The sequence below is a fragment of the Bombina bombina genome, chromosome 12 (genome assembly GCF_027579735.1).
Source record: "Bombina bombina isolate aBomBom1 chromosome 12, aBomBom1.pri, whole genome shotgun sequence".
In the NCBI taxonomy this organism is placed as follows: Eukaryota; Metazoa; Chordata; class Amphibia; order Anura; family Bombinatoridae; genus Bombina; species Bombina bombina.
Window position 1 is genome coordinate 19,168,343 of NC_069510.1, and position 26,568 is coordinate 19,194,910.

Genomic DNA, 26,568 nt, shown 5'->3' on the forward strand with positions numbered 1-26,568 from the left:
CACAAACATCTGCCAGTTGTTTACAAGCATCTATTAGTGAACCTGCCGCGGAAAAAGAGGTTATTTAGTGAGCCCTTCTAAGCCAGTGCTCTGATTTATAACACACAATTCTATAACAAATCTGGCGTTTCTCAGCATTGATATGTAATATTATCAGTTAACAGGACAATATACCATAGCACAGTTGCAATACAGTTAAAATATAAACATCTATCAGCAGTTTGCAAATGCCTATGTCTGAGCCTGCAGGAGGAAAAAAGAAAAAGGATTAGTTGGAGAGCCTTTCCCCTCCCAGATCCTGATTCAGTGCACCATGTAGAAGGAATTAGAGAGTCTCTAGTGAAAAGTTCCTTCTCTATGTAACGATTGCCTCTCAGGTTGTGCTGTGTTATGAGAAAACCCTTGTAATGCTATCACAGTTCTTTTCCAAAAGATCAGAGGATGTCCTCCCTTTACATGCACATAAGAGTCAAATATATAACAGGAGCCTTTGTTCAAACCGACTTACTGCATGGAGCTGTTCCAGATAGAGCCAGGTAGTTTTCCCCTGTTATGCAAGATGGGGGCCCTCATATATATCAGGGATCCTATGCTCATTCACCCTTGAGTAGTGGATCTATCAGTTCTTTTACAGGGGGTCGTTATGTGGTACTATATGGTCCCCCAGCGAGTCACCAAATGCAATATTCAGTCTTCGTTAACACTGATTGCTCTTTTACTGCCACCTACCTCCTCCCAGATTGGCCTCATGTAAAGGTAAAAGTTAAGGTTGACGCCACATAAAGAGAGCATCAACTCACAGGCTTACCGACAGCTGCCCCCAGTCAGCGTTCCTCAGCTCTCAGTTGCAATCAGGCCCTTAGTGTTTATGCTTTCCCAGCACAGCCTTAGAGAGATAGCGGCTGTACCCGTCGGTAGGTGGGCTTCTGCTCTGTATCCTGCTCCGGTGCGGTAAAATACTCGGTGGCTTAATTTGCTGTGTCCTCAGTCACCCGACCAGCCAGTTCGTGCTTGCGGTCCCTGGGCAGTCGCACAGTTTTCAGGCCACGTGGTCGTCCGGCAAAACCTCACCAGTCACCGGATGGCTTGGCGGCGATCCGATAGTTCGGCCACTCGTAGCGGCTAGCTGTCAGTCTCACAGTAGTTTGGCAGGTCAGTTCGGGGATACACCTCACCAAGCAGGGCCTCTTCACACTGTCTCCTTCTTTGTAGCACGCCAATATGGCCGCCGCATGCACGGACCTTTCAGCTACCGGGTCCCTTAGATAGTGAAATGTTGCACTTCGGTGGGGGCAGTTGTTATGGCCAGCCTCTCTGTAGCCCAGACACGATCCCTGTCAAGGGCAAATAGGCTCGGGCAGCAGAATTGGGGCAAAAAGTCCACTTTTAGTATCAGTGTTGCACGGAGCTCTGTACTAGTGCTGCTATCTCCAAGCCCGCCCACCGGAAGTCCTCCTTTGAGGATTAATTTTATTATTGAACAACAACCATGTTCTCAATGAACCCAAAAAACTCATTAATATCAAAGCTGAATAGTTTTGGAAGTAGTTTTTAGTTTGTTTTTTGTTATAGCTATTTTAGGGGGATATCTGTGTGTGCAGGTGACTATTACTGTGCATAATTATTAGGCAACTTAACAAAAACCAAATATATACCCATTTCAATTATTTATTTTTACCAGTGAAACCAATATAACATCTCAACATTCACAAATATACATTTCTGACATTCAAAAACAAAACAAAAACAAATCAGTGACCAATATAGCCACCTTTCTTTGCAAGGACACTCAAAAGCCTGCCATCCATGGATTCTGTCAGTGTTTTGATCTGTTCACCATCAACATTGCGTGCAGCAGCAACCACAGCCTCCCAGACACTGTTCAGAGAGGTGTACTGTTTTCCCTCCTTGTAAATCTCACATTTGATGATGGACCACAGGTTCTCAATGGGGTTCAGATCAGGTGAACAAGGAGGCCATGTCATTAGATTTTCTTCTTTTATACCCTTTCTTGCCAGCCACGCTGTGGAGTACTTGGACGCGTGTGATGGAGCATTGTCCTGCATGAAAATCATGTTTTTCTTGAAGGATGCAGACTTCTTCCTGTACCACTGCTTGAAGAAGGTGTCTTCCAGAAACTGGCAGTAGGACTGGGAGTTGAGCTTGACTCCATCCTCAACCCGAAAAGGCCCCACAAGCTCATCTTTGATGATACCAGCCCAAACCAGTACTCCACCTCCACCTTGCTGGCGTCTGAGTCGGACTGGAGCTCTCTGCCCTTTACCAATCCAGCCACGGGCCCATCCATCTGGCCCATCAAGACTCACTCTCATTTCATCAGTCCATAAAACCTTAGAAAAATCAGTCTTGAGATATTTCTTGGCCCAGTCTTGACGTTTCAGCTTTTGTATCTTGTTCAGTGGTGGTTGTCTTTCAGCCTTTCTTACCTTGGCCATGTCTCTGAGTATTGCACACCTTGTGCTTTTGGGCACTCCAGTGATGTTGCAGCTCTGAAATATGGCCAAACTGGTGGCAAGTGGCATCTTGGCAGCTGCACGCTTGACTTTTCTCAGTTCATGGGCAGTTATTTTTTCGCCTTGGTTTTTCCACATGCTTCTTGCAACCCTGTTGACTATTTTGAATGAAACGCTTGATTGTTCGATGATCACGCTTCAGAAGCTTTGCAATTTTAAGAGTGCTGCATCCCTCTGCAAGATATCTCACTATTTTTGACTTTTCTGAGCCTGTCAAGTCCTTCTTTTGACCCATTTTGCCAAAGGAAAGGAAGTTGCCTAATAATTATGCACACCTGATATAGGGTGTTGATGTCATTAGACCACACCCCTTCTCATTACAGAGATGCACATCACCTAATAAGCTTAATTGGTAGTAGGCTTTCGAGCCTATACAGCTTGGAGTAAGACAACATGCATAAAGAGGATGATGTGGTCAAAATACTCATTTGCCTAATAATTCTGCACTCCCTGTATATAACAATGATAATGTCTAATTGGCTATATTGCACACAGCCTGTTACCGATACTGTTACTAGTATACCCTCTATATTACATATATTGTAGTATGATGTACACCTCATCTAACTGAAATATTTGTTATTACAGTGGGAGCACCAAAAAATAATAATAATAGTAGCTAATATAAATATATGATGCTGTCATAAAATTGTTAGTCAGTAAGAGTTGTTTGAATTCTCTTGGAACTGAGCTCCAAATTCATCATTTTCACATCAAATACATAAGATTATCTGGAGCTAAACCCCCCCCCCCCCCCCTAGCTGATGCAAACCGTGACTAGCTGTATCAAACCTGTCTACTAGTAGTATCTATAGCAGTGTTTTTGCATTGCAACCCGTAAGGGCACACTAACAGGACATATTTTGAGGCTATCTAAGCTAGAGCACAGACAAAAGAAACATCAGCTGATCAGTAACCATGGATATTAACCTTCTCCCATCCAATCTAATCCTGAAAATCTGACCAGTGAGTAGAGCACTGGAATAGAAAATACCTGTTCTATATTATGTGGAATGTAAATGATACAGTAAATACATAAATAAAATGTAGAAATTGGGAACATTTTTGGTTTAGTGTGAAATTGTTTCCATATTTAATATAGTCACATACTTTAGAACATACATTTTTGCATTGCCTAGTTGCTAAATAATGTATACGTGAAAGCAATAATGAAATAACTTTAAAAAAATATCCATCTCACTCTAATTATATAAATTTTACCACCTCCGCACAAACTTTCCTTTCGCTGACTTATTACCAGGTTAGTAAGATTTGCTTTTAGCGAAGCGACTGGTTTTTGTATTCATTTTGAATCATTTTATTCAATTCATGAAGAAAAACGTAGCGCCTGGCTGCGGCTCACTCTTGAATAGTACACTGCTGCTTCCCCTGGTACAAAAGCAATTTCCAAACTATTTCTTTGTTCAAAACAATTACTCATTGTACTGGCAAATTTGTTTCACTGTTCTTCAGGGAGTTAACAGAAAGCATTAATATAAGCTAATGTAGCTTCCTTCATACGCACATCCGTAATATAGCAGGCACAAATAATATCCAGACCACCTGTGCAAAATATATTTTTAAAAGAACACAGCAAAAAGAAAATGCTGGAAGGTGTTAGAGAATTGTATTATTATGCTGCTGCTTGTATATAACTATGGGGTCGATCCCAAAAACAAAATGTATGCTTACCTGATACATTTATTTTTTTCTGGACATGGAGAGTCAACAGCGTCATTCCAATTACTAATGGAAATATTACTCCTGGCCAGCAGGAGGAGGCAAAGAGCACCACAGCAAAGCTGTTAAGTGTCACTCCCCTACCCATAATCCCCAGTCATTTGACCGAAGGGAAATGTAAAAAGGAATAACTGTCTAACTAAAGGTGGGGTCATGGACTCTCCATGTCCGGAAAGAAAGAAATTTATCAGGTAAGCATACATTTTGTTTTCTTTCCTAAGACATGGAGGGTCCACAACGTCATTCCAATTACTCGTGGGAATCAATACCCAAGCTAGACGACACGGAATGAACAGGGAGGGAGAACAAGACAGGCAGATCTAAACAGAAGGCACCACTGCTTGAAGAACCTTTCTCCCAAAAGAAGCCTCAGCCGAGGCAAAAGTATGAAATTTGGAAAAAGTATGCAGAGAAGACCAAGTTGCATGAGTTAAAGACCCTTTGAAAAAGCTGATTTCCGGCGAAACATGTTAGGGACGATAAGGCATTGGTGAGGAGTCTTAGGAGCTCCTGTGTTTTTAGAAAGCCTTAGGCTACTTTACCCTTACCTTTACTGTAGTGTATATATAACTTTACCAATTGTAAACCGTAATGATGTGGCCCTATTAGGCGCCAAGTGTGTTGTATACTGGAAGCAGAGACTAATTTACTGTGGCTTCTCATGATGAACAAGAAACTTAACATCTAAGATTGTTTTAAACAGGCCCTATTACAACAGTCACTTAGAAGTTTTGTGCACATACTCTTACATATATAAATATACAGGCATATTGTACACATTTTAAAATAAGAGTGGCATATTACAGCTTATAAACGCTACAATCAGACTTGATCTATAATGGTAACGGGGGGGGGGGGGGGGGTTCCCGTACAGGACTGGATTTGCGGTTAGCAACTGGTAATATTTGTTTTTAAATTACTACTCACCCATTTCATGGTCGCTGAAGTGCTAAAAAGAGCAACGGGTTTACTGTTCAGACCAAGCACTATAATAGCACCATACTAGTAGCTATAACTATATTATACCAAGTCTGGTTTATATTTCTTTATACCGCAAGCGCTTATTGCTCAAATTTATTAAAATAAGAGTGGTATATTAAGCTTGTAATGATACGATTTGCGATCAGCAACTAATAATATTGTAACCCAAGCACTATTCCGCGGTTGCTGAATCGCTAAAATCACAAATTATAAATACTAGTAATCCTTATAAGTTTGATAACCAATAGGGGTGACACAAGCTGTAACATTACCTATATTATGTAGATACATTGTATCTTTATACATACGAGCAACAGGTTTACTGCTCCAATTAAGCACATCAATATGTCACACTAAGCCTGTTTTACATTACTGTATGTAATAATATGCGGTAAGGATAAAAGTATACTAATAATTCCGCTGTACAAATACTAGCAACAGGCCAGTTCTATAACTACAATGAGTGGTCTCCTCGTATATGACTGGTGGTAAAATTAGTGCATTACAACTAGCAACATTGAAATAAAATGACTATACACCTCTTGTATCAGATATACAAACTCTGAACAAAACTGCGAACAGTATTATTTTTACCTCTTTATCACTATAAATATTGCAATACGATTGCTATACAGTTGGTGCACTAGCTGCATCATCACAGTATTATCAATACAACTTTACTGTACAAATGTGGTTATAAAACAGAGGTGGCAATCTGTTAATGATACTAATCTCAGCGTCATCAGTATCAGTAAAAGCACAGTAACAAACAATCCTGTATTACACACTGAATATTAAGCACAGTTATCTTCTATAAATGTCAGGGTGCCAGGAATCAAATTGAGACGAGAAGTGCAAAAATAATCACACCTTTATTAATAGCAAAAAATAATAAAAAGTCCACAAGTCAAATAACAAGCCAGGAATCAAAACCAGAGCTGGTAGTCAGACGAGTCGAGTCAGGAGCCAAAGCAAGTAGTCAGACGAGTCGGAATCAGGAACAAGGAGAACAGCAGAGTCAGGAACAAGCCAGGGAACAGGAACCAGGAGGGATGTCAGACAGCCAGGTAATACACAGGAGCTCTCACAAACAGGTCTGAGACAACGCAAGGGCAAAGCATACTGAACAGAGGCCCTTTAAATAATAAGTGATGACATCGCAATTCTGAGACTGCAAACTGTCTCACATGGATGATGTACACCAGTCTGGCCTTAAAAGGGCATGCAGGAAATGAGCAGCATCACACACTATGCACAAGATTCAGCAAGAGAGGTGAGTAAAAATGCTGACAGCAGCACATGGCAAACAAAGCAGGGGAAAAAAAACCTGACAATAAGTTACCTAATACATACGCTACGTAAAGTACCTAAGTGTGATTTTAGTTTTACTTTAGGGAGAAACCCCAATTTAGTACAAAGAACCGCCTTATCCGCATGAAAGATAAGGTAAGGCGAATCACACTGCAAAGCCGAGATTTCCGAAACTCTCCGAGCAGAAGAGATAGCAATAAGAAACAAAATCTTCCAAGATAACAACTTAAGATCTATTGAATTCATAGGCTCAAAAGAAGCCTGCTGCAAAACTTTAAGAACAAGGTTAAGGCTCCAAGGATGAGCAACAGGTTTAAACACAGGCCTGATTCTGACCAGGGCCTGTCAAAAAGATCCGCCAGATGCTTATGTAAAAGAATAGATAATGCAGAAATCTGACCTTTCAGTGAACTGACCGACAACCCTTTCTCCTGGAGAAAGGACACAATTCTAGGAATCCTGACCCCACTCCAAGAGAAGCCCTTCTATTCACACCAATAAAGGTATTTATGCCATACCTTATGGTAAATTTTACGAGTAACAGGCTTACGAGCCTGCAGCATGGTCTTAATAACCGACTCAGAAACCCATGCTTAGCCAGAACTAAGCCTTTAATCTCCAAGCAGTCAGCTTCAGATAAACGAGATTTGGATGGAGGAATGGACCCTGAGTAAGAAGGTCCTTCCTCAGAGGCATCCTCCAAGGTGGCAGAGATGACATCTTCACTAGGTGTGCATATCAGATACTGCAAGGCCATGCAGGAGCTAATAGAATTACCAACGCTCTCTCCTGTTTGATACGAGCAATGACTCATGGAAAAAGCGCAAACGGAGGAAACAGATATGCTAGACCGAAAACCCAAGGAACCGCAAGAGCATCTATCAGAGCGGCCTGCGGATCTCTTGAAATTGAACCATACTTTGGAAGCTTGGCGTTCTGATGAGACGCCATCAGATCCAACTCCGGCACCCCTCACTTGAGGGTTAACCTGGAGAACACCTCTGGATGGAGAGCCCACTCCCTGGGATGAACTGTCTGTCTGCTCAGGAAATCCACCTCCCAGTTGTCCAATCCTGGAATGTGGATGGCAGATAGACAACAATTGCAAGCTTCCGCCCACTGAATAATCCGTGCTACCTCCTTCATGGCTAAGGAACTCTGAGTTCCTCCCTGGTGGTTGATATAAGCCACTGAGGTGATGTTGTCTGAATGTAACCTGATAAACCGGGCTAAGGACAATTGAGGCCAAGCCATTAGAGCATTGTAAATCGCTCTCAAATACAAGATGTTTATTGGGAGAGCAGACTCCTCCCGAGTCCAAAGTCCCTGCACCTTTAACGAGTCCCAGACTGCTCCCCAGCCTAGCAGGCTGGCGTCCGTGGTCACGATCACACAGGAAGGTCTCCGGAAGCATGTGCCCTGAGACAGATGCTCCGGAGAAAGCCACCACAGGAGAGAGTCTCTTGTCGACTGGTCTAGATCTATCCTCTGAGATAGAACCAAATGGTCTCCATTCCATTGTCTAAGCATGCATAACTGCAGAGCTCTCAAATGGAATCGAGCAAAGGGAATGATGTCCATGGAAGCAACTATCAGACCAATTACCTCCATAAATTGAGCCACTAAAGGCCAAACAGGTGACTGTAGAGAGAGGCAAGAGGAAAGAATCTTGGATTTTCTGACCTCCGTCAGAAATTTTTTAATAGTTAGGGAATCTATGATGTTCCCTAAGAAAACCACCCTTGTAGCTGGAACAAGGGAACTCTTCTCTAGATTCACTTTCCATCCGTGGGAACGTAGAAAGGCAACAAGATCTCAGTATGAGAGTTTGCTTGTTGAAAAGATGGTGCCTAAACCAAACTCTCGTCCAGGTAGGGCACCACTGCAATTCCCCAAGACCTGATCACTGCCAAGAGAGCCCCCAGAACCTTTGAGAAAATTCTGGGAGCTGTGACAAGGCCAAACAGAAGAGCCACAAACTGAAAGTGTTTGTCTAGAAAAGCGAATCTCAGGAACTTGTGATGATCCCTGTGGATGGGAACATAAAGATACACATCCTTCAGGTCTATGGTCATCATGAACTGACCCTCTTGGACCAAAGGAAGAATGGAATGAATGGTTTCCATTTTGAAGGACGGTACCCTGATAAACTTGTTGAGAAACTTTAGGTCTAAAATGGGTCAAAAGGTTCCCTCTTTATTGGAAACCACAAACAGATTTTAATAGAATCCTAGACCCTGTTCCATTACCGGAACTGGAACAATCACTCCCAGGGAGGAAAGGTCCTGAACGCAGTTCAAGAATGCCTTTCTTTTTACCTGGTCTGCAGGTAATCTTAAGAGGTGGAATCTGCCCCTGGGAGGGAAAGTTTTGAATTCTATTTTGTAACCGTGAGATACTATGTCCACAGCCCAAGGATCTGGGACATCTCGTATCCACGCTTGGCAAAACAGGGAAAGCATGCCCCCTACTTGATCCGGACCCGAATCGGGGGCTGACCCTTCATGCTGCCTTAGACTCAGCTTAGGGTTTCTTTGATTGCTTCCCCTTATTCCAAGACTGATTGGGCTTCCAAGAAGACTTGGATTGTTCTTGCTTGGAAGAGGAAGAGAAAGACTTTTGATCTTTGAAGTTACGAAAGGAACGGAAATTACTTTGACATCATTTAGGTCTGTTCTTCTTGTCTTGTGATAGAAAAGACCCTTTTCCACCCATAATATCAGAAATTATTTCTGCCAGACCAGGTCCAAACAAGGTCTTACCCTTGTAAGGAAGCACCAGAAGTTTGTACTTGGAGGTAACATCAGCTGACCAAGATTTTAGCCACAAAGCCCTGCGGGCTAAGACAGTGAAACCAGACATCTTGGCTCCCAGTCTAATAACTTGCATGTTAGCATCAGAAATAAAGGAATTAGCTAGTTTGAGAGCCTTAATCCTATCTTGGATCTCCTCCAACAGAGTCTCTACTAAAATTGATTCAGACAAGGAGCCTTTTTATGAAAGGTCTTGCGGACCTGATCCGACAGTGCGGATCAGGTCCGCAAGACCTTGCTGAATGCGGAGAGCAATACGCTCTCCGTATTCAGCATTGCACCAGCAGCTCACAAGAGCTGCTGGTGCAACGCCGCCCCCTGCAGACTCGCGGCCAATTGGCTGCCAGTCCACTTTGCTCCGTGTCGGAAGAGCCGATAGTCACATGACCGGCTGACAGGAACTGCGCAGCTAAGTAAAAGCATGTGTTCCCATTAAAGAAAAACTGCCAATTAGTTATTAGAGCCGTGCTAATTAACAAAAGTCTTATACGTTCAAAAACTCATACTATAATGCCCCATGCAACACAAATTCCCTCCTATTTGTTTCCACTTTGGAAAGTGAATAAAAATAACCAAAAAGGGGAGGGCGGAGCCAACATCAGAAGAGACAAGACGTATGTTGCATGGGCTCCTGAAAAGCTAACAAACATTAAGCCTAATAGAACATTTAATTTACATTTTTTTTAGTGATTTAGCTTGGGTTCTATAATCGTGAGAGGGAAAATGCAACTCTTTGCTAGTTTCATTTAATGAAACCTAACATTTTCACTGGGGTTCTGGCCTGAGAGTACGGCGCTTAATAAAACCACGAGGCAGAACTGTCTACTAGATGATTAGAGATGGCAGACCTTTATGAACAGCTACAGAAATGGTGTGCAGCCTTTGAGGAGAAGATGGATTACTATTTCCATGACCTTCTATCTACGACTAAGGATCTGAGGGAGAAAGAAATTGATCCGTTACCCAAGATGGCGACTGATCTCACTAAAAATGCTGAGACCACCCGGTCTCATGTAGGAGTAGCAATTCCACTATTGGAGCCACCACAGACCCGCACGGAGTCTTCCCCACATGTTACTTTACTGAGCATAGACGCAGACTACAGTGTGGAGAAGTGCCCCCTCACTCCGGACTCATGTGGAAAAGAGGCCTGTACATCGGGCGACACCTTCCATCTCACATGCGGTCTACATCTTCCCATTGAGAGTGAGATCACTAATAAAGAAACGGCCTCAACTGTAACTGAATCGGTTGTGGAACCTAACAGCGCTATGGTCCAGGGTGCGATAGATAGAGATCCTCAGATACCACCCCACACAGCCAAGCTCATACAGGTCCTTTGTAACACTGACCTGCAGTCATCCATATGGCCAAATTTTAGTATTGCAAGTATCCAGCCAACCAGCCGAAGACAGCCAACGGGAGAACTGGGACGCACAACAGTTGCTGTGACAGGTTACAAGCCCGATCGGAACTTTGACACTACTTGCCCTATACTTAAACTCCAGTCATTATCTGCACACCCTTGCCTACTTTGGTACGTACAGGTAGCTGTAATAATCCCTGGCCTGCAATTTACAGTCTATATAGGGCCCTGGATCAGGCTAGCAGCGGGTCCCTATAACAGGCAGTCTAGCAAAGTTGGGATCGGCTAGCTGCTTTGAGAAGATTTGGTGTGTGGGAATGACACTTCACAGCACATTAGTAAGGCTTAGTTTGGAGGCTTAATCACTACTTTCATTCACTCGTACAAACTGTAAAAATGACGACCCTAAGGTTTGATGAGGGTTCATAAGTCTGCACGTTATTAACGAGATAGTCAATTGAATCCACTGATCTGCCATCTCCACTAACGATTGCATTGGACCTTGGTTCATTGACTCTTTCTATTATTACCAAGCATTGCAGAATAGACCCTTGCCGGTCAGAGACGCTCTCTTTAAAGTTTTTTATGTTCCAGCAATGTGGGGCAGCAATTATTTCCTCTCTGGGTCTTTCTTTTCATCTAGCCTCATATATTTCTGTTTCCCATTTAATAATATTACCTATGACTGATGCAATAGAACTTCTTATTTACCAAATGCATCTGTTGAAGTTTATAATTAGTGAGAAACTTTACCTATTTTCATATTACTGTTATCATGCTTAGTCTGTTGTCTGTAGTTGATGCAATCTACTATTCTGTATATTCAATGTGCACAGGGTAAAAAATACTGCGTGAGAAACTAACTAAATAGATAGTATATATTTTATACGAGTCTTTATTGTACATACTTCTTAATGTACTCAATATTAGAGATTTTGCTATTATAATATGTGTACTCACTAAATTGAGCTTTATTTACATGTTCTGTTTTAGGGGTTCTACCTGTATTAACTATTCCCCTTCCTAATGCGCTTAAAAATGCTATTACATTTAATGATGGGTAGGATTGGTCTTATAGTTCACTGTTAATTGATCTTGCACCTATTTTATTCCCTAAGTGCCTATATATCCTATGCCACCATACAATCTACTATACTCCCTATGGAAGTATGTAAAAGTCTCTAACAGCATATCTTCCCCATACTCCTATCTAACTTGTGATATATTAGGGCACTACTCAGCTTGTACCTGTTTTTAAAAAAACTATATGCACATACTCATATATGTAAAGTAGTAATACCCTAAACCTGACATGATTAGCCCTAAAAACCTCAAGCATAGTGTAATCTCTTGTAGCTGTTAAATTTATGCCCCTCTGCTATCTTTTTATGTGCTATATGCCTCTGTATCATATACCAGTTTGCTATTAGTTTCCAACTGAGGTACGGGTACACACGCCTATTTTTTCTTATTACCTGTTGTGCAAGGGTCTCTATGCTTACATATGTATATATAGACAGTAAGTCCATGCTAATATGTGATGTCTATATTAGCAATCTAACCTACTATGTTACACACTCGTGATATGACTTAAGGCTTATAAATATATATTGCCATTATTGGGTATGTACAGTATATTCAGTTAATCTAATATTAGAAGCTAGCTTAGCTATTTAACTCCTAGTTTTACATTTATATGTTTAGTAATGTATGTCTATCACACAGTATGTTCTCTTTGCTTAGTCTTTAAATGACATACCCTCCTACTAAGGTCTAAATTTATATAGCCATATCAGTTTGAATATCATATTTTCCGTGTATAGCCTAGCCCATATGAATATTGGTAGCAATTATTGTATATGATTCACATTTTCACACTTTACTTCAGCCGTTCTGGTTCTGATAGCTAGTCCTGTGGCTATAGATACATAATACCTATGCAGAAATTGTTAATCATAGCAGGTGCTTAATCCAGATAGGATTATTTGACTCATAGATATTCTGCCCCTGCAAACCTGTCTATATTAACTCCCTAGCTGGCAGAAAGACACTGGGCATTTGGCTATGTCTTCTTATAACTGCCTCTATGAAAATAAATTTTAAACATGATTAATCCTCACAGGAAGTTCTTCCTTATGGCTCCGCTCCCCCCCCCCCCACATCCCCCCTACTTCATAAGCGGTGCTTACCCGCTGAATTTCCCCCCCCCCCTTTATTATATTTTCATTCTATGCTACTCTTTGACCCAATAGAGGCCACAGAACTGACTACCACATGCTATCCCATTTTCATGAAACTGATGGACTTATTAGAGACCTGATAACTAGTCAGCCAACTACGACATTGTATACATAAAATCTGAGGTTTGAGATGCTTGTCTATTTTAAGGCATTGTTATTCTTTCTGTTGTATTTGATTTGTATTGCCTTGCTATGTTCAGATTTGATTATTGACGAATGATGTAAACACATTTACTATTGCAAACTTATTAATGTATGTTGTTATCTTCAAGCCTAAACCTCAATAAAAAATATTTAAAAAAAAAAAAAATAACCAAAAAGTGCCACAGAGGAACATTCCCACATGAGGATAAATTAACCCCTTAGTCTGCACACTGCCTCATAAAATCCTATATATAAAGGATTTAATATGTCCCAATATTGCTGAAGAGTTAAATAATTTACTGAAGTGCAAGTCTCCAATGCCTAGAAAACAAAAATCACTTACCTGCAATCTAGCTTTCCAGCATGAAGACAGCTCACAAGGCGTGAAAGGACACAAAAGGAAGAACAGAGTAACCAACTCTGGCTTTCTATAACTAGGGCAGCAATATGTTAGGAAACAAAGTAAGGACTACCTCACAAATTCCTAACTGCTTAAAAGCCACCACTACTCTACTGAAGAGATTGACGTGGACTCAGCTAAACCCAAATCCTTGTTTGCAGGAAAAAGTACCCAAAAAAGGAATTAATTTCCTCAGACACCAAACTTTACCTCCTCCATTGACAGAGGCAAAGAGAATGAATGGGGGTTATTGGTAGTGGAGTGACACTTAACAGCTTTGCTGTAGTGCTCTTTGCCTCCTCCTGCTGGCCAGGAGTGATATTCCCCCTAGTAATTGGAATAACGTTGTTGAATCTCCATGTCTTAGGAAAGAAATCTAGCGTCTCACAATTTATTTTTTTCTTGAATACCGGACGAATTTGGAGCTGAGTTTCTTGAGTGATCGCAATGCTATATCATATTATTTGATAAAAACCAAAGATAACAAAAGCATTTTCAACAGAAAAGCTCCCAAAAAGGACTTTTCGTGTGTTCACTGACTGGTTTTGAAATAGAAACTGGGAGGTCTTTAAAAACTGACACAATAGATAATTCACACCTCTTACGGTAATAGCAAAGCTCTATTCATATAACCCCTCTGTTCACTTGGCAAGGAAAACAAATAATTTACATGTGTGACAGTTAACTATTGTCATCATAAGTCATCCTAGATACTTGGTATCCATATGACTATGTATCTTGGCAGGATGGACATACTTCTATAGTCACTCCAGGACAACAACATCTAGAAATGGTGTGATTTAATATTATATTTTTCATATTTGATTGCATATCTCACTCCCACTGTAGAGATTGTCACTAACAGTAATGGAATTAACATAAGTGTGTTTTTACAGGAGATTGCTTAGTCACAGCTATCATAGTTAACTCTTGCAATCCATTTCCATCTGCACCACTGCTAACCATCTTAATGCATCTTTTAGGTTATCAGGATGGCCAGACTGTGCACTGTTTTTCTATAGCTATATTGGTGTTTGACAACTTTCACAAGCGTTCTTTTAAACTATATTTATTTTTCTTGCTTAATAAAGGCCCAGTTCTATTTTGATGCAAATGTGAAATGTAAATAAGATGGCAAATACGAGTTGCAAAAAAAATATATATATTTTTTTCATTTTTTTTACAGAATTTTTGGTTCTTTATAACTGTAATTTGTGAACCCTCCGCTTAGTATCTTTCTAAGGAACCCTTAAACAAGACCACACAATAGTGAACAGGTTGTTATAGAAGACGAGCATGCTCTGTCCAAACTCCTTAACAGGGCAGCTATTATTAAACTGTTATCTGGAACAAGTATTCATGATCGTGTTGTGCAGCAAAGGAGGGGGGCTCTAAATGAGGGGTTATATCCCTTTTAGATATCAGGTGCCATAGAAATGCAGTCATCCATTTTTTTACTGCAGTCTTTGCTATAACAGGGGCCCGAGCACCTTAAAATAAGTGGACATTAGACCTCTCTTTTAAAGGATGCCTGAGGAAACGGCCTTATAGCGCAGAGAAACGCGTCACATGTATAAGGGGATATTTGAATACCCTTATTCCACTCTGTATTTGTTTTAAATTTTTTTAATAAATATCATTTTTACAAAAACTAAATTTGAGTGGTTACACCTTACCTACCTGAGTTTATTGATATCCTATTGGAGTACAATCATCAGTACTTCCCTGCACCTGGATCTTGTACATTGGGAGAACCTTAGTGGAGTGAGCTGATAGACCTATCCTAAATTTGTCAGCCTGCTTCTACCAGCACATTCGTATGCTTGGTCAGCATGTGAGTACCCATTTGGCATTTGCAATGATATATGGTTATACTCTGATTGATCTGCACATATAGTGCTTTTTGTCTATGCTTCATATATTTACTGCAGCACACAAAAAATCCCAGCAGTGGGTGAGCTGTTACACCCGATAATTCTACAGCCTACACCTACTAGTACATTGGTGTGCTCTACTAACATTTGGCTCATATTATATCGTGTTCATATATTTGATGATCCTGCACATGAGGCGCCCCTTTGTTTGTCTCTATATTTTACAGTTTTAACCCGGACAGAGGAGGAGGCAGCCAGCATACGTTAACCTTATTCTAAGGAAGACTTTCCTTTACCCTATAAGTGTATTGAATTTACTTTGGGACATTAGTTTATATTTCAAATTTTGTATGTATAATCTTTATAGTCACGTGCATATTGTATATTAGACTCAATGGGGCCCATTTATCAAGCTCCGAACTGAGATTGTGGGCCCGTATTTCTGGCAAGTTTTCAGACACACCAGAAACACAATTTATGAACCCTGTTCGCCTGCTCTAAGCAGGCAGACAGGAATCGCCGGAAATCAACCGTTGATTGACAACCCCCTGCTGGCGGCCAATTGGCCATGAGTCTGCAGGGAGCTGCTGGTGCAATGTTAAATGCGGAGAGCGTATTGCTCTCTGCATTCAGCGAGGTCTTGCGGACCTGATCCGCACTGTCGGATCAGGTCCGCAAGACCTTTGATAAATAGGCCCCAATATATTGATAAAAGTGAATCACTAGCATCAGTAGTCACCCAAAAGCACCCCCTTAGTTTGCATTATATTATGCTCAGGTGACTATCAGCTGATGACCATGTCATCACCAGAAAAAAACAAACATATGGAACAAAATCAAGGTGGGTGTGCGCCAAGTTGCCCCCCACAATACATAGACAAACAAGAAACCTCTTATTTGTAAGAACAAAAAGAAAATGTGTTAAGTGCACAAAAAATAGGATATACGTCCTGGAATCTTCCGTGTAGGTGTCCTTAAAAAAAAGAAACATAGTGAAGTCCTGTTTAGAAACAAAATAAAGCAGAGGGACGGCGTTGTAATCACACTCGCTAGAGCTATGACTTAGCTCTCAGTTTAAAAGCCCATATTTAACCTTGTCTGTAATTTAAAGGACCGGGAAGACATCCAGCTGGTTAAAAAGTGTTTTTTATTATTACAATGAATAAAATCACTCGGGTATAAAAGTCTCAAGAACACAACCGCATTTAAATAACAGTTAACGACGACAATTAAAGCGTGTTCTGTAAAGAGGAGTTTCAGTTCTAAGAGTCAACACCCTCCCAGTGATGCAGGAGTCTTTGCGGCCAATCGTCTTCCAACGCATGTTTCACTGGGTTACTTCTGGATTTTTCAAGGATCCTTGATGGTCATAACAATGACAAATACCTCATAACATTGGTTCTATTTTGAATTTTCTGGCAATTTTTTTTACCCCTGCACCATAAATATATATCATAAGACCCCTCATTTGAAAGAGTGAGGTCCCACCATTCAATTAAAGGGTTTCATGTCCATATGGATATTGAGTGGTCGTCAAAGTAATAATATTAACCTGACAGTAACCGTTAGCCTCATTTTTTGGTTCTGTTGATGTTGGGGATTATAGATCCATATTTGTCTGAACTAATAAAAACATTTAAATAATCAAAATACATGTTCAAAGTATAGCGAGGTAAGCTCTGGAGCAGCACTGCACTACTGGGAGCTAGCTGCTTATTGGTAACTACACACACATGACTCTTATCACTGGGAAACCAGATGTGTTTTTTTTATCTAGCTCCCAGTAGTGCATTGCTGCTTCTAAGCATATTCTTAAAATTTTATTTTGGCATTAGTCTCTCTTTAACCCCTTTATGCCGGGAGCAAATGTTTAACATCAGAACAAAGTTCTGATGTAAACATTTCCTTGAGAAATAGATTTTAAGGCAGGGATCAGATCATGGGGGACGGCCTACGCTGTGATTCCTGCTTTCCTCAAAGTGGGATGGCTGCAGGACGCTGTATAAGGTAGGACGGTATGGAACGTCCTAACAGTGTGAAGGGGTTAAGCTATAACTGTAACAAAGAAACGAGCAGGTAAAACCCTCACCAAACATTAGCAGAGATGCCTGATACATTTATATTGTGTATATTGTACTTTATTTTTTACAGGACTTTGACTTTGTATAATATACATTAATCGCGTTTAGTCTTTCTGTTAAGAAAAACAACAGTTGGCTCATTCTGCGTATGTTTATAATATTCTTTATTCCATTTCCTGCTAATGCTGTTGCAAAACTTACAAATGACAATATGCTGTAGGAATATTGTTAACAGCTGGCAACTCATTTCCATATTCATAGCTGTACGGTTGTTTCATCAGCAAATCTCTCACTGTTCTTTGTAAATTGGTAATTTGCAAATTTAATGTGTCGTATCACTGCCGCGCTTGCGAGATGTGTACTTGTTCATGGTCTCTTTTAACTCATATTTGATTGCTGCAGAAGCAAAACACATTTTTTTGTTACCACCAATGAGAAATCTTCCATTGCGTAACAGTAAAAACGGGAACAAAATGATCTTTTACCCAGTACACAATGTATCCAGATTAGTGCTGTAAAAACCTTGTATCAGCTGTAAAATGTTAGGCTAGTCAGCTGGTAACATATTCGTGAAATGAAACGTTTTGTTTCCTAAAAACATTTGCAGTGTTATTATCTCATGATACTGTGGGGCATATGTATCAAGCTCTGTATGGAGCTTGACTTCCCGTGTTTCTGGCGAGTCAGCAGACTCGCCAGAAACAGCAGTTATGAAGCAGCGGTCACAAAGACCGCTGCTCCATAACCTGTCCGTCTGCTCTGAGCAGGCGGACAGACATCACAACAATACAACCCGATCGAGTACGATCGGGTTGATTGACACCCCCTGTTGGCGGCCTATTGGGCGAGAGTCTGCAGGGGGCGGCGTTGCACCAGCAGCTCTTGTGAGATGCTGGTGCAATGATGAATACGGCGAGCGTATTGCTCGCCGTATTCAGCAAAGTCTGGCGGGTCAGGTCCGCCAGTTTTTCATAACTAGAGGCCTATGTATTTATTATTTCTAGGAAATATGTTACTGCTGGCATTTTAAAAAGACATTTAAAGGTACATTTAAGGAACCCTACAAACGACATTTCCTGTATCTTCCTCTAGTTATGGGTACTGCCATTTTGGAACGTAGAGTTCACTGCAGGTTTATGAAGGAGAGTTGCTGCACGGATGCAAAAACATCAGCATCAGAATGTAGTGAAAACTAGATTTCAATATGGCAGCACCTATTACTAGAGCAAGGTGAGGAACAACCTTAATACCATGCTTATCAAATCTATTTAATGATTAATGCTCTTAACGTTTAAAGTATATGAAAGTGCATATATATCTGCAAGTACATCATTTTATAACATCTAAGAAATGGAATGGCAGTGAGATGGTCGCGTGGTCGGAGATCGGGTCCATTATGGTAATCGCTCGGGTCAAAGCGCCCTCAATATCACTACTATATAGTATTATGCTTGCCAAACAAAGTGATTCCTTTCTGGACAAACTGAGTGTAAAATGGAGATCTTTAATACCAGTTATAGATCATGACACTTTAAGAGACAGCTGTATATCATTAAATAAATGTAGTATTCCAATAAGTTGGAAAGAAAGTCATATGAAACTTATCAATAATTTTTATTGTACGCCAGGGAAAATGGTTAAAATGTATACCGGTCAGGACTTCCTTTGTCCAAGATGCGCTTCCAGAAGTGCAGATATCCTACACATGTTCTGGCAGTGTCCCAGGATTGGACAATTTTGGAAGAAGGTTGTCTTTTGGATAAATAAACTGTATCAATCCAATATTCATTTTGATGTAGAAGATATACTATTTTTAACGGATCGCTCCAGTCAAGGAGCAGCTTTACAGAATAGGATTTCAAATACAATTATATTACTGGTTAGACATTTAATATTAAAAAATTGGAAGTCCAAAAAGATGCCAGGTTTTTCAGTAATCATAAACACAGTTCAGATGCAGATAATTTTTTAATCTTTCCATCTCAGAGAGGCAAATAAACGAGGAATTAAAAAGTTCTTACTGGGATGGTTACCAATAATCAAGATATTTTCGGAAGATACACAAAAGATCATACTATACCCATTCTTAAGTTCTGAATGTTTTTTTGATCTGGTATTATTAGGTGACTTCCCTCCTGAGTGGGTCTCAAGTTATAGGTAGAATAAATCAAATAGTTACGAGAAGTATGGTAAGGGAATGGTCACGATAGATAATTTAGTGGTGTGGGAAACATTAGTGAGATGGGGTGGAGAGTAGGAGTTGGAGTGCCCTTTTTTTTTTTTTTTTTTTTTTTTCTTTTCTCTTCTTCTTCTTTTATCCCCATGTATAAAATGTGCTGCCAAGGCTAAAAGAAAATTTATTTTATTGGATATGATTGTTTTTTTGATATGATTTTTCATGGCAAAATGGGTAATGTGGATAAATGTTGGCTATATATTATGTTATTTTTGTAGGTTTAATATTGCATCCACTAATTTTGTTTTGGAATATCGAAAGCATATTATGTTTTCATCTGGTTTTGTGTTTTTTTTTTCTGTAACATGTCTAAATTGCAAGATTGTTTCCATGGCAGCATCAAATAAATAAATATTTAAAAAAAAAAAAAAAAAACGAAAGTGCATATATACACGTGTATGTGATGAACCCCAAGTTATTTACAAGCAATAAAAACAGTCTTTTAGAAAAACATATCAAATTTTTTATCTGCAAAACAATCACCATAGACTTTAAAGGGACAGTGTACTCAGAATAATTTCTAGCCTATAATGTGTTCCTATTGTTCAATTTTAGCCGCTAAAGTGTATTAAATTGTTTACACTTAGGTGCTTCACCTTTATATCGGCATTTGAAATAACTAATTTTGCCGGTGGTATCCCTATACTTAAAGTTTCTATACTTAAGTATAAGTATAGAAAATCTGTGTAAGCATAAGCAGGAAAAGAGATTACACTCTCAGTGAGTGAGGAGAGGGAGACACAATGTTCTAAAATATTCATTTTCAAGTGTTTTTTCTAAATATAGTATAGACACAGAGATAAGAAACAGAAGCATTTGAGTGATTAGATAAGGATGTCTGATCTCTCTGTAAGCCTAACCTATTTTGATGGGTTGTGGTGTCAAAGAGCAAATCTATTTAATTTACAAAAATAAATATAAAGGAGTCATTTATCCTACATTTTATACTCTGCAGCTGGATTTGGAACTCATTAAGGGGAAAACTTATTTTACAGTACACTGTACCTTTAAGGGTGTTTTCTGTTGAAAATGAATACATGTGCTTTTTTTTAAAGGATTATGATCTACCCCTATGTGTTTATAATGTCCATTTAAATTTAAACGTACGCCCCCCAGAGGGCGCAATAACATATATTGTCATTCGCCAGTAAGTTCACCTTGCACATCAGGTGAATCACATAACACACGCTGCCATATGATATACTGGCGTAAGTTGGCCAAACTGGCGAGGTTCATAAATATGCGCAACTACACATTTCTGGCGTAGTCAGCAATTTACGCCAGTATATTCAACGCATAATTTAAAAATAAAGAGTAGTTGTTTTTTTTAAATGTTGAATTCACATGTAAAAATCACTCCCTCTCATGTCTCAGAAACTGCAAGGGAAAAATGGTAGATAATCAGGTTGTGCATTGCCTGTCAGGGGTTTTAAGGCGGCAGGTGAGAGGTTTTGCTGTTTGTGATTGGTTTAACACACTTGCAGAGGGCGGATACTGGTTTGATTAATTAAGGGGCCAGGAAAGGTTTAACTGTTTGATATGTGTGGCTGAAATGTATGTGAGTGCGCATGTGTTAGGTGTTTGCTAAGCCTTCCAGGGACTTACATAGCTTTTTTACTGTGTGCAAGAGTTGCCGCACTTGCCTATGTGTGACGAGCTGAAAATGGAGTAAAATATATCCATTCTGTGCTCGTACGTTCATGCGTTGCCTTTGTGATACTGACTGCCGATGCCAGTTCTATGTCAGTTTATGGGAGTAAAAAGTCAGCACGCCGTGAAAAATCTACACGCGTAACTTGTCTGCTATGCTGGGTTTGTGATTGCGTGATTTGAGAAAAAAAAGGGGACGCTGGTTTTTGCGCCTGTGGCCAAGTATTTGATCAAGATCAGAGTGTGTTATAGCATTACTGCATTCATATTACTATGTGTTTAAACCCTGAAAATGTGTTGGTTAATGTCAGCCCCACAGTAGTGATGTTCCAGTGGGAGATAGATAAACACATCTGGTGAGCCAATGATAAAATACAAATGGGCACAGCCACCAATCACCACATGGGTCCCTCCCATGTCCCTTTAAGTATATAGCGGCAGAATTATATCTAAGCTACAGAAAGTTCTTCTGCAAATGAATATAAGAATTGCTATAAAAGTTCATTGAAAAAAGATACTACTGATTGCCAAAAACCCCATCCTTCTGCTTTGTATTTGTTCTTTTTTATTGCATAAGTGCCAGCAAAGCTCAGAAAGAATTGATTTCATGCCAGCAAGTGAAGTATCCAAAAAAAATCATTATGTCTTTTTTGCAACTGTTGTATATTACTCACCTCAAGCAGTCTGTTAAATAAATAACCAAATAAAATACACTGCTTTGTTGAAGAATTACTTGTATCAAATATATATATACTCTTTCTTGTTCACTTGTAGGAACAAGTTACTGAAATTATTCTTATAGCGATTGAGTATTTAAAAAAAATATTTTAATAAGTTTGAATTTGAGGCTATGGGGCCAATTTATTATAGTGCGAGCGGACATGATACGAAGTAACGTATCACGTCCACTGCACATCGATAAATTCCGACAGCACACGCTGTAGGGGATTTATCATTGCACCAGCTGTTCTTGTGAACTGCTTGTGCAATACCGCCCCCTGCTAGCAGGGGGTGTCAATCAACCCAATCGTATTCGATCAGGTTGATTTCTGTACGACGCCTCAGAGCAGGCGGACAGGTTATTGAGCAGCGGAAACACGGGGCACGGAAAACACTGAGCATCAAGCTCCGTGCGGAGCTTGGTAAATATGCCCCATTGTTTACAGTAATTTTGACTGATACAATAAACACTTAAACTGTTCACACTGTAATGGGACTCAAAATTTAAAGTGAATGTCAATTTTGATGCTAAAGTGCCCGGTTTTTAAAAATTTGATTAAAAACAGGGGCACTTTAATTCATCAAAATTTACATTTCACTTGTGTTGTGAAAAAAAAAACTTACCTTTTAAACTCCAGCCTGTCGCAAAGCCTCTTCCTGGGTCCCTCGGGGGGGAAGCTGTGATTGGAGGATGACCTATCCATCATTTCTGACATCAGAAATGGCTTGCGACGACCGGAGGAAGCTGGAGCTGCCGTGAAGATTAAAAGGTAAGTTTTTTTTTCACAACAGGAATGAAATGTAAATTTTGATTAATTAAAGTGCCCCTGTTTTTAATCAAAATTTTAAAATACGGGCACTTTAGCATCAATATTGACATTCACTTTAAAGGAACAGTAAAGTCAAAATTAAACTAATCAATTGGATAGATCATGTGGATTTAAAGGGACATTCCAGCCAAAATTGTAATCCACATGGAAGCATTTCAGTTGTGAATAGAAGCATTTTTGTATTATAAATGTATTGGCAAAAATGCTTCTAATAAAAGTTATAGCTGTTTCAAAAGCGTATTTAAGTATGCACCGTGCACCAGCATTATAAACACAGCACTTGCTAAGGTGCTTGTACCATCTGTTAATGGCTCAATTTATTAATTGCTTACATGATACAAGCCCCACTGGCTCTATCAGGAGCTGCAGTATTTAAAATGCTGGTGCACTGAGAATATCTAGCTATGCTTCTCATGCACGTGCAGAGAAAAATGCTAACACTAAAACAGTGATAACTTTTACTAGAAGCATTTTTGGCAATACATGTATATTGCAACTATGTTTCTTTTTAAACGTGTAATTCAACTATGTGAATTTAAATTTTGACCGGAATGTCCCTTTAAATAACTTTCCACTTTACTTATATTATCAATGTTGCTAAGTTCTCTTGGTATCCTTTGCTAAAGAGTAATCCTAGGTGAGCTCAGTAGCCACCTGGCAGCATGGTATTCATAGTTACAAACACTGCTGCCATAGACTGCTATAAACACGTGCACGCTCCTGAGCTCCTATCAGCCTACCTAGATTTATTCTTTCAAGACGGGTGCCAAGTGAACAAAACACAAGTGATAATAGTAAATTGGAAAGTTGTATAAAATTGCTGCTCTATCTGAATCATGAGCGTTTACTTTTGACTTTACTGCGCTTTTACATTATGATATAGTAGCAATATTTCCTAACAATAGTATATTAAAGGGACAGTTCAGCCAAAAAAATTCTCCCCTTTAAATTATTCCCAATGATCCTTTTAACCTGCTAGAGCGTACTAAATTGGTTACAAGTAGCTCCTTTACTCCTATTTCAGCATTTGAAATAGCTGATTTAGCCTGTGGTATCGCCACCTATACTAAACAAATGAATACTGTAGTATAGGCTATTGAATAGCCTAAGTATACACAGCCAGCAGAAGAGATTACACTCTCAGTGGGATGCAGGATAGTTAAGTAATAAAATTATCATTTTCCATTGTTCTCTCTATGTATTGAGCTTTGGTGTTCCAGACAAATAAAAGACAAGGAAGCAAGTCAGTTTACACAAACTTAGAACATAATGAGATCTGATATCACCTTTAAGTTCAACCCATTGTAATAGGCTGTGGTTTCAAAGCACAAAATCAGCTACTTCATATACACAAATAAGCATGAAAATGGAATTTCTCAAATATTTTATACTCTGCAGTTGGTATAACAAGTTGTTTAAAATACATTAATGGAAAAGCAATTTTACAGTGTACTGTCCCTTTAACAATAGATGTTTGGGTCTTCAAATCTGTTTGTTGTTTTCACATTGACCTCAGTAACCTGATTGTGCAGTAACGCGAGATAATACAGAGAGTATTTTCCAATAGACAATAAAGACCTCGCCTGCCCGGGATTACAGGAAGTAGGCAGCATCTATTGTCAGCAGTTAACATTGCACAAGCAATCGCTTGAGCATCCGCTCCCACTGCTCTCCCACAACCAGTTGTGTATTAGTCCCATCTAACTCGTTACTTTCAGAACGTAAAACTGTTATAGGAAAATTAAACTGAAATGTTAAATCCTTATAATAGTTTTATGCATTATGCATAGTAAAAGAAGTTAGCAATTCACTTAGTTTAAAAATGTATTTTACCTTTTTTCACTGCTTCAATAAGGCTGAGCAGATTCTGTAGACTTCAAAACTGTAACCCTGTAACATTTTGCACAATGATTTCTTAATACAGATAAGACCTCATTAATATCTGTTCTTAATGGCCACAGTAAAGGCAACAAAATATAGTCAAGAAGCTTTACAAAGGGTTTGTCCCTCAACTGCAAAACAATGAAAATATTGGTATGAATACAAAAATGATAAATGTGTTTAAAACATTTGTTCTGTATACACATTTCTGGATTCATTTCTAATGTATACATTTAGTCATAAACAAGCAGCAGATAAGGAGCGCCACAAATGGGGTGAAATGCTTGTAACATACAATAAAGGCAGAATAATTATAAGCTCTTAGTAGTCTAAATGAAAACACATTCAGATATAAACGTTATATTCAGTCCCTTAAGAAATATATACTTAGGGGCCAATTTACTATGCCCCGAATGGGACCAACTCACCCTGTTTCTGTGCGAGCCTCAGGCTCGTTGGAAAAAGCAGTTAAGAAGCAGCGATCTTAAGACAACTGCTTCTTAACTGGATCCGCCGCCTCTGAGCGGCGTACAGCAATCAACCCGATCCAATACGATTGGGTTGATTGACACCCTGGCTAGCGGCCGATTGGCCATGAATCTGCAGGGGGCGGCATTGCACAAGCAGTTCACTAGAACTGCTTGTACAATGCTGAATGTCGACAGCGTATGCTGTCCTCATTCAGCGAATGTCTGGTGGACATGATACGCTGTAAAAAACAAAAAGGAAGAAGGCGATCCAATGGTGCAGTATGTTAAAACACAGCTTGATATTCCCCAGAAATGATCCCCTTATAAATGAATGGGTACTCACAAAATGAGCGCACTATAATGCAGTGCTATTCATGCAGGCTGGAGTATTCAGAGCCCACCAGCTAGCTCCCACCAGATTCGGTGTACTCTTGAGTATATGCTGCGCACTATAATGCAGTACTATTCATGCAGGCTGGAGTATTCAGAGCCCACCAGCTAGCTCCCACCAGATTCGGTGTACTCTTGAGTATATGCTGCGCACTATAATGCAGTGCAAGTAGTGCAAGCTGGTATATCAGAGTCTGCCAGCTGACTCACTCCAAGGATCAGGATCCACAGTCCAACCGAGGATATGAGACTCCAAAATAAAACTCACGAACCAAGTAAAATAAAGTAAAATATCCCAAGGCAAGGGATATATATTATTAAAAAGTAATATAAAAACAATACAAGATATACTGCTACTGGCACCTTTTCATCAGGCAGTGCAAGAATAGCACTGCATTATAGTGCGCTCATTTTGTGAGTACCCATTCATTTATAAGGGGCTCATTTCTGGGGAATATCAAGTTGTGTTTTAACAACTGCACCATTGGAGCGCCGCCTTCTTTTTTGTTTTTTGCTTAATTTTTCCATCCATTTTTAAGAAGAGCTGACCCTGGTGATCATCTATCCTCTACGACAGCCTGTGGAGGGCGCCTTTGTTTTTTGTTACTATGTTTTTGACGGTTACATTCTGATGATACGCTGTAGCATATCATGTCCGCTAGGTTTTAATAAATCGTCCCCTTAGTCCCTTCGAGGCAGCGTGATCCTCTGAGGCCTATGTTTCAAAGGTCTTGCGGACCTGATCTGACAGTGCGAATCAGGTCCACAAGACCTCGCTGAATCCGGAGAGCAATACGCTCTCCGTATTCAGCATTGCACCAGCAGCTCACAAGAACTGGTGCACTCCCGCCTCCTGCAGACTCGGCCATGATTGGCCGCCAGCAGGGAGTTGTCAATCAACCCGATC

The 26,568-nt window shown here is 39.8% G+C and overlaps 1 long non-coding RNA gene across 1 annotated transcript in view; it reads right to left on the reverse strand.

The window, feature by feature from the left end:
- The window catches only part of LOC128642600 (uncharacterized), a 53,673-nt gene extending 30,831 nt beyond the window's left edge, over nt 1-22,842 (reverse strand). The window contains exon 1 of the long non-coding RNA XR_008399691.1: nt 22,715-22,842. This is a non-coding gene — a long non-coding RNA (uncharacterized LOC128642600). The remainder of the gene's footprint in view (nt 1-22,714) is intronic.
- Between the last annotated feature and the right edge of the window lie 3,726 nt (nt 22,843-26,568).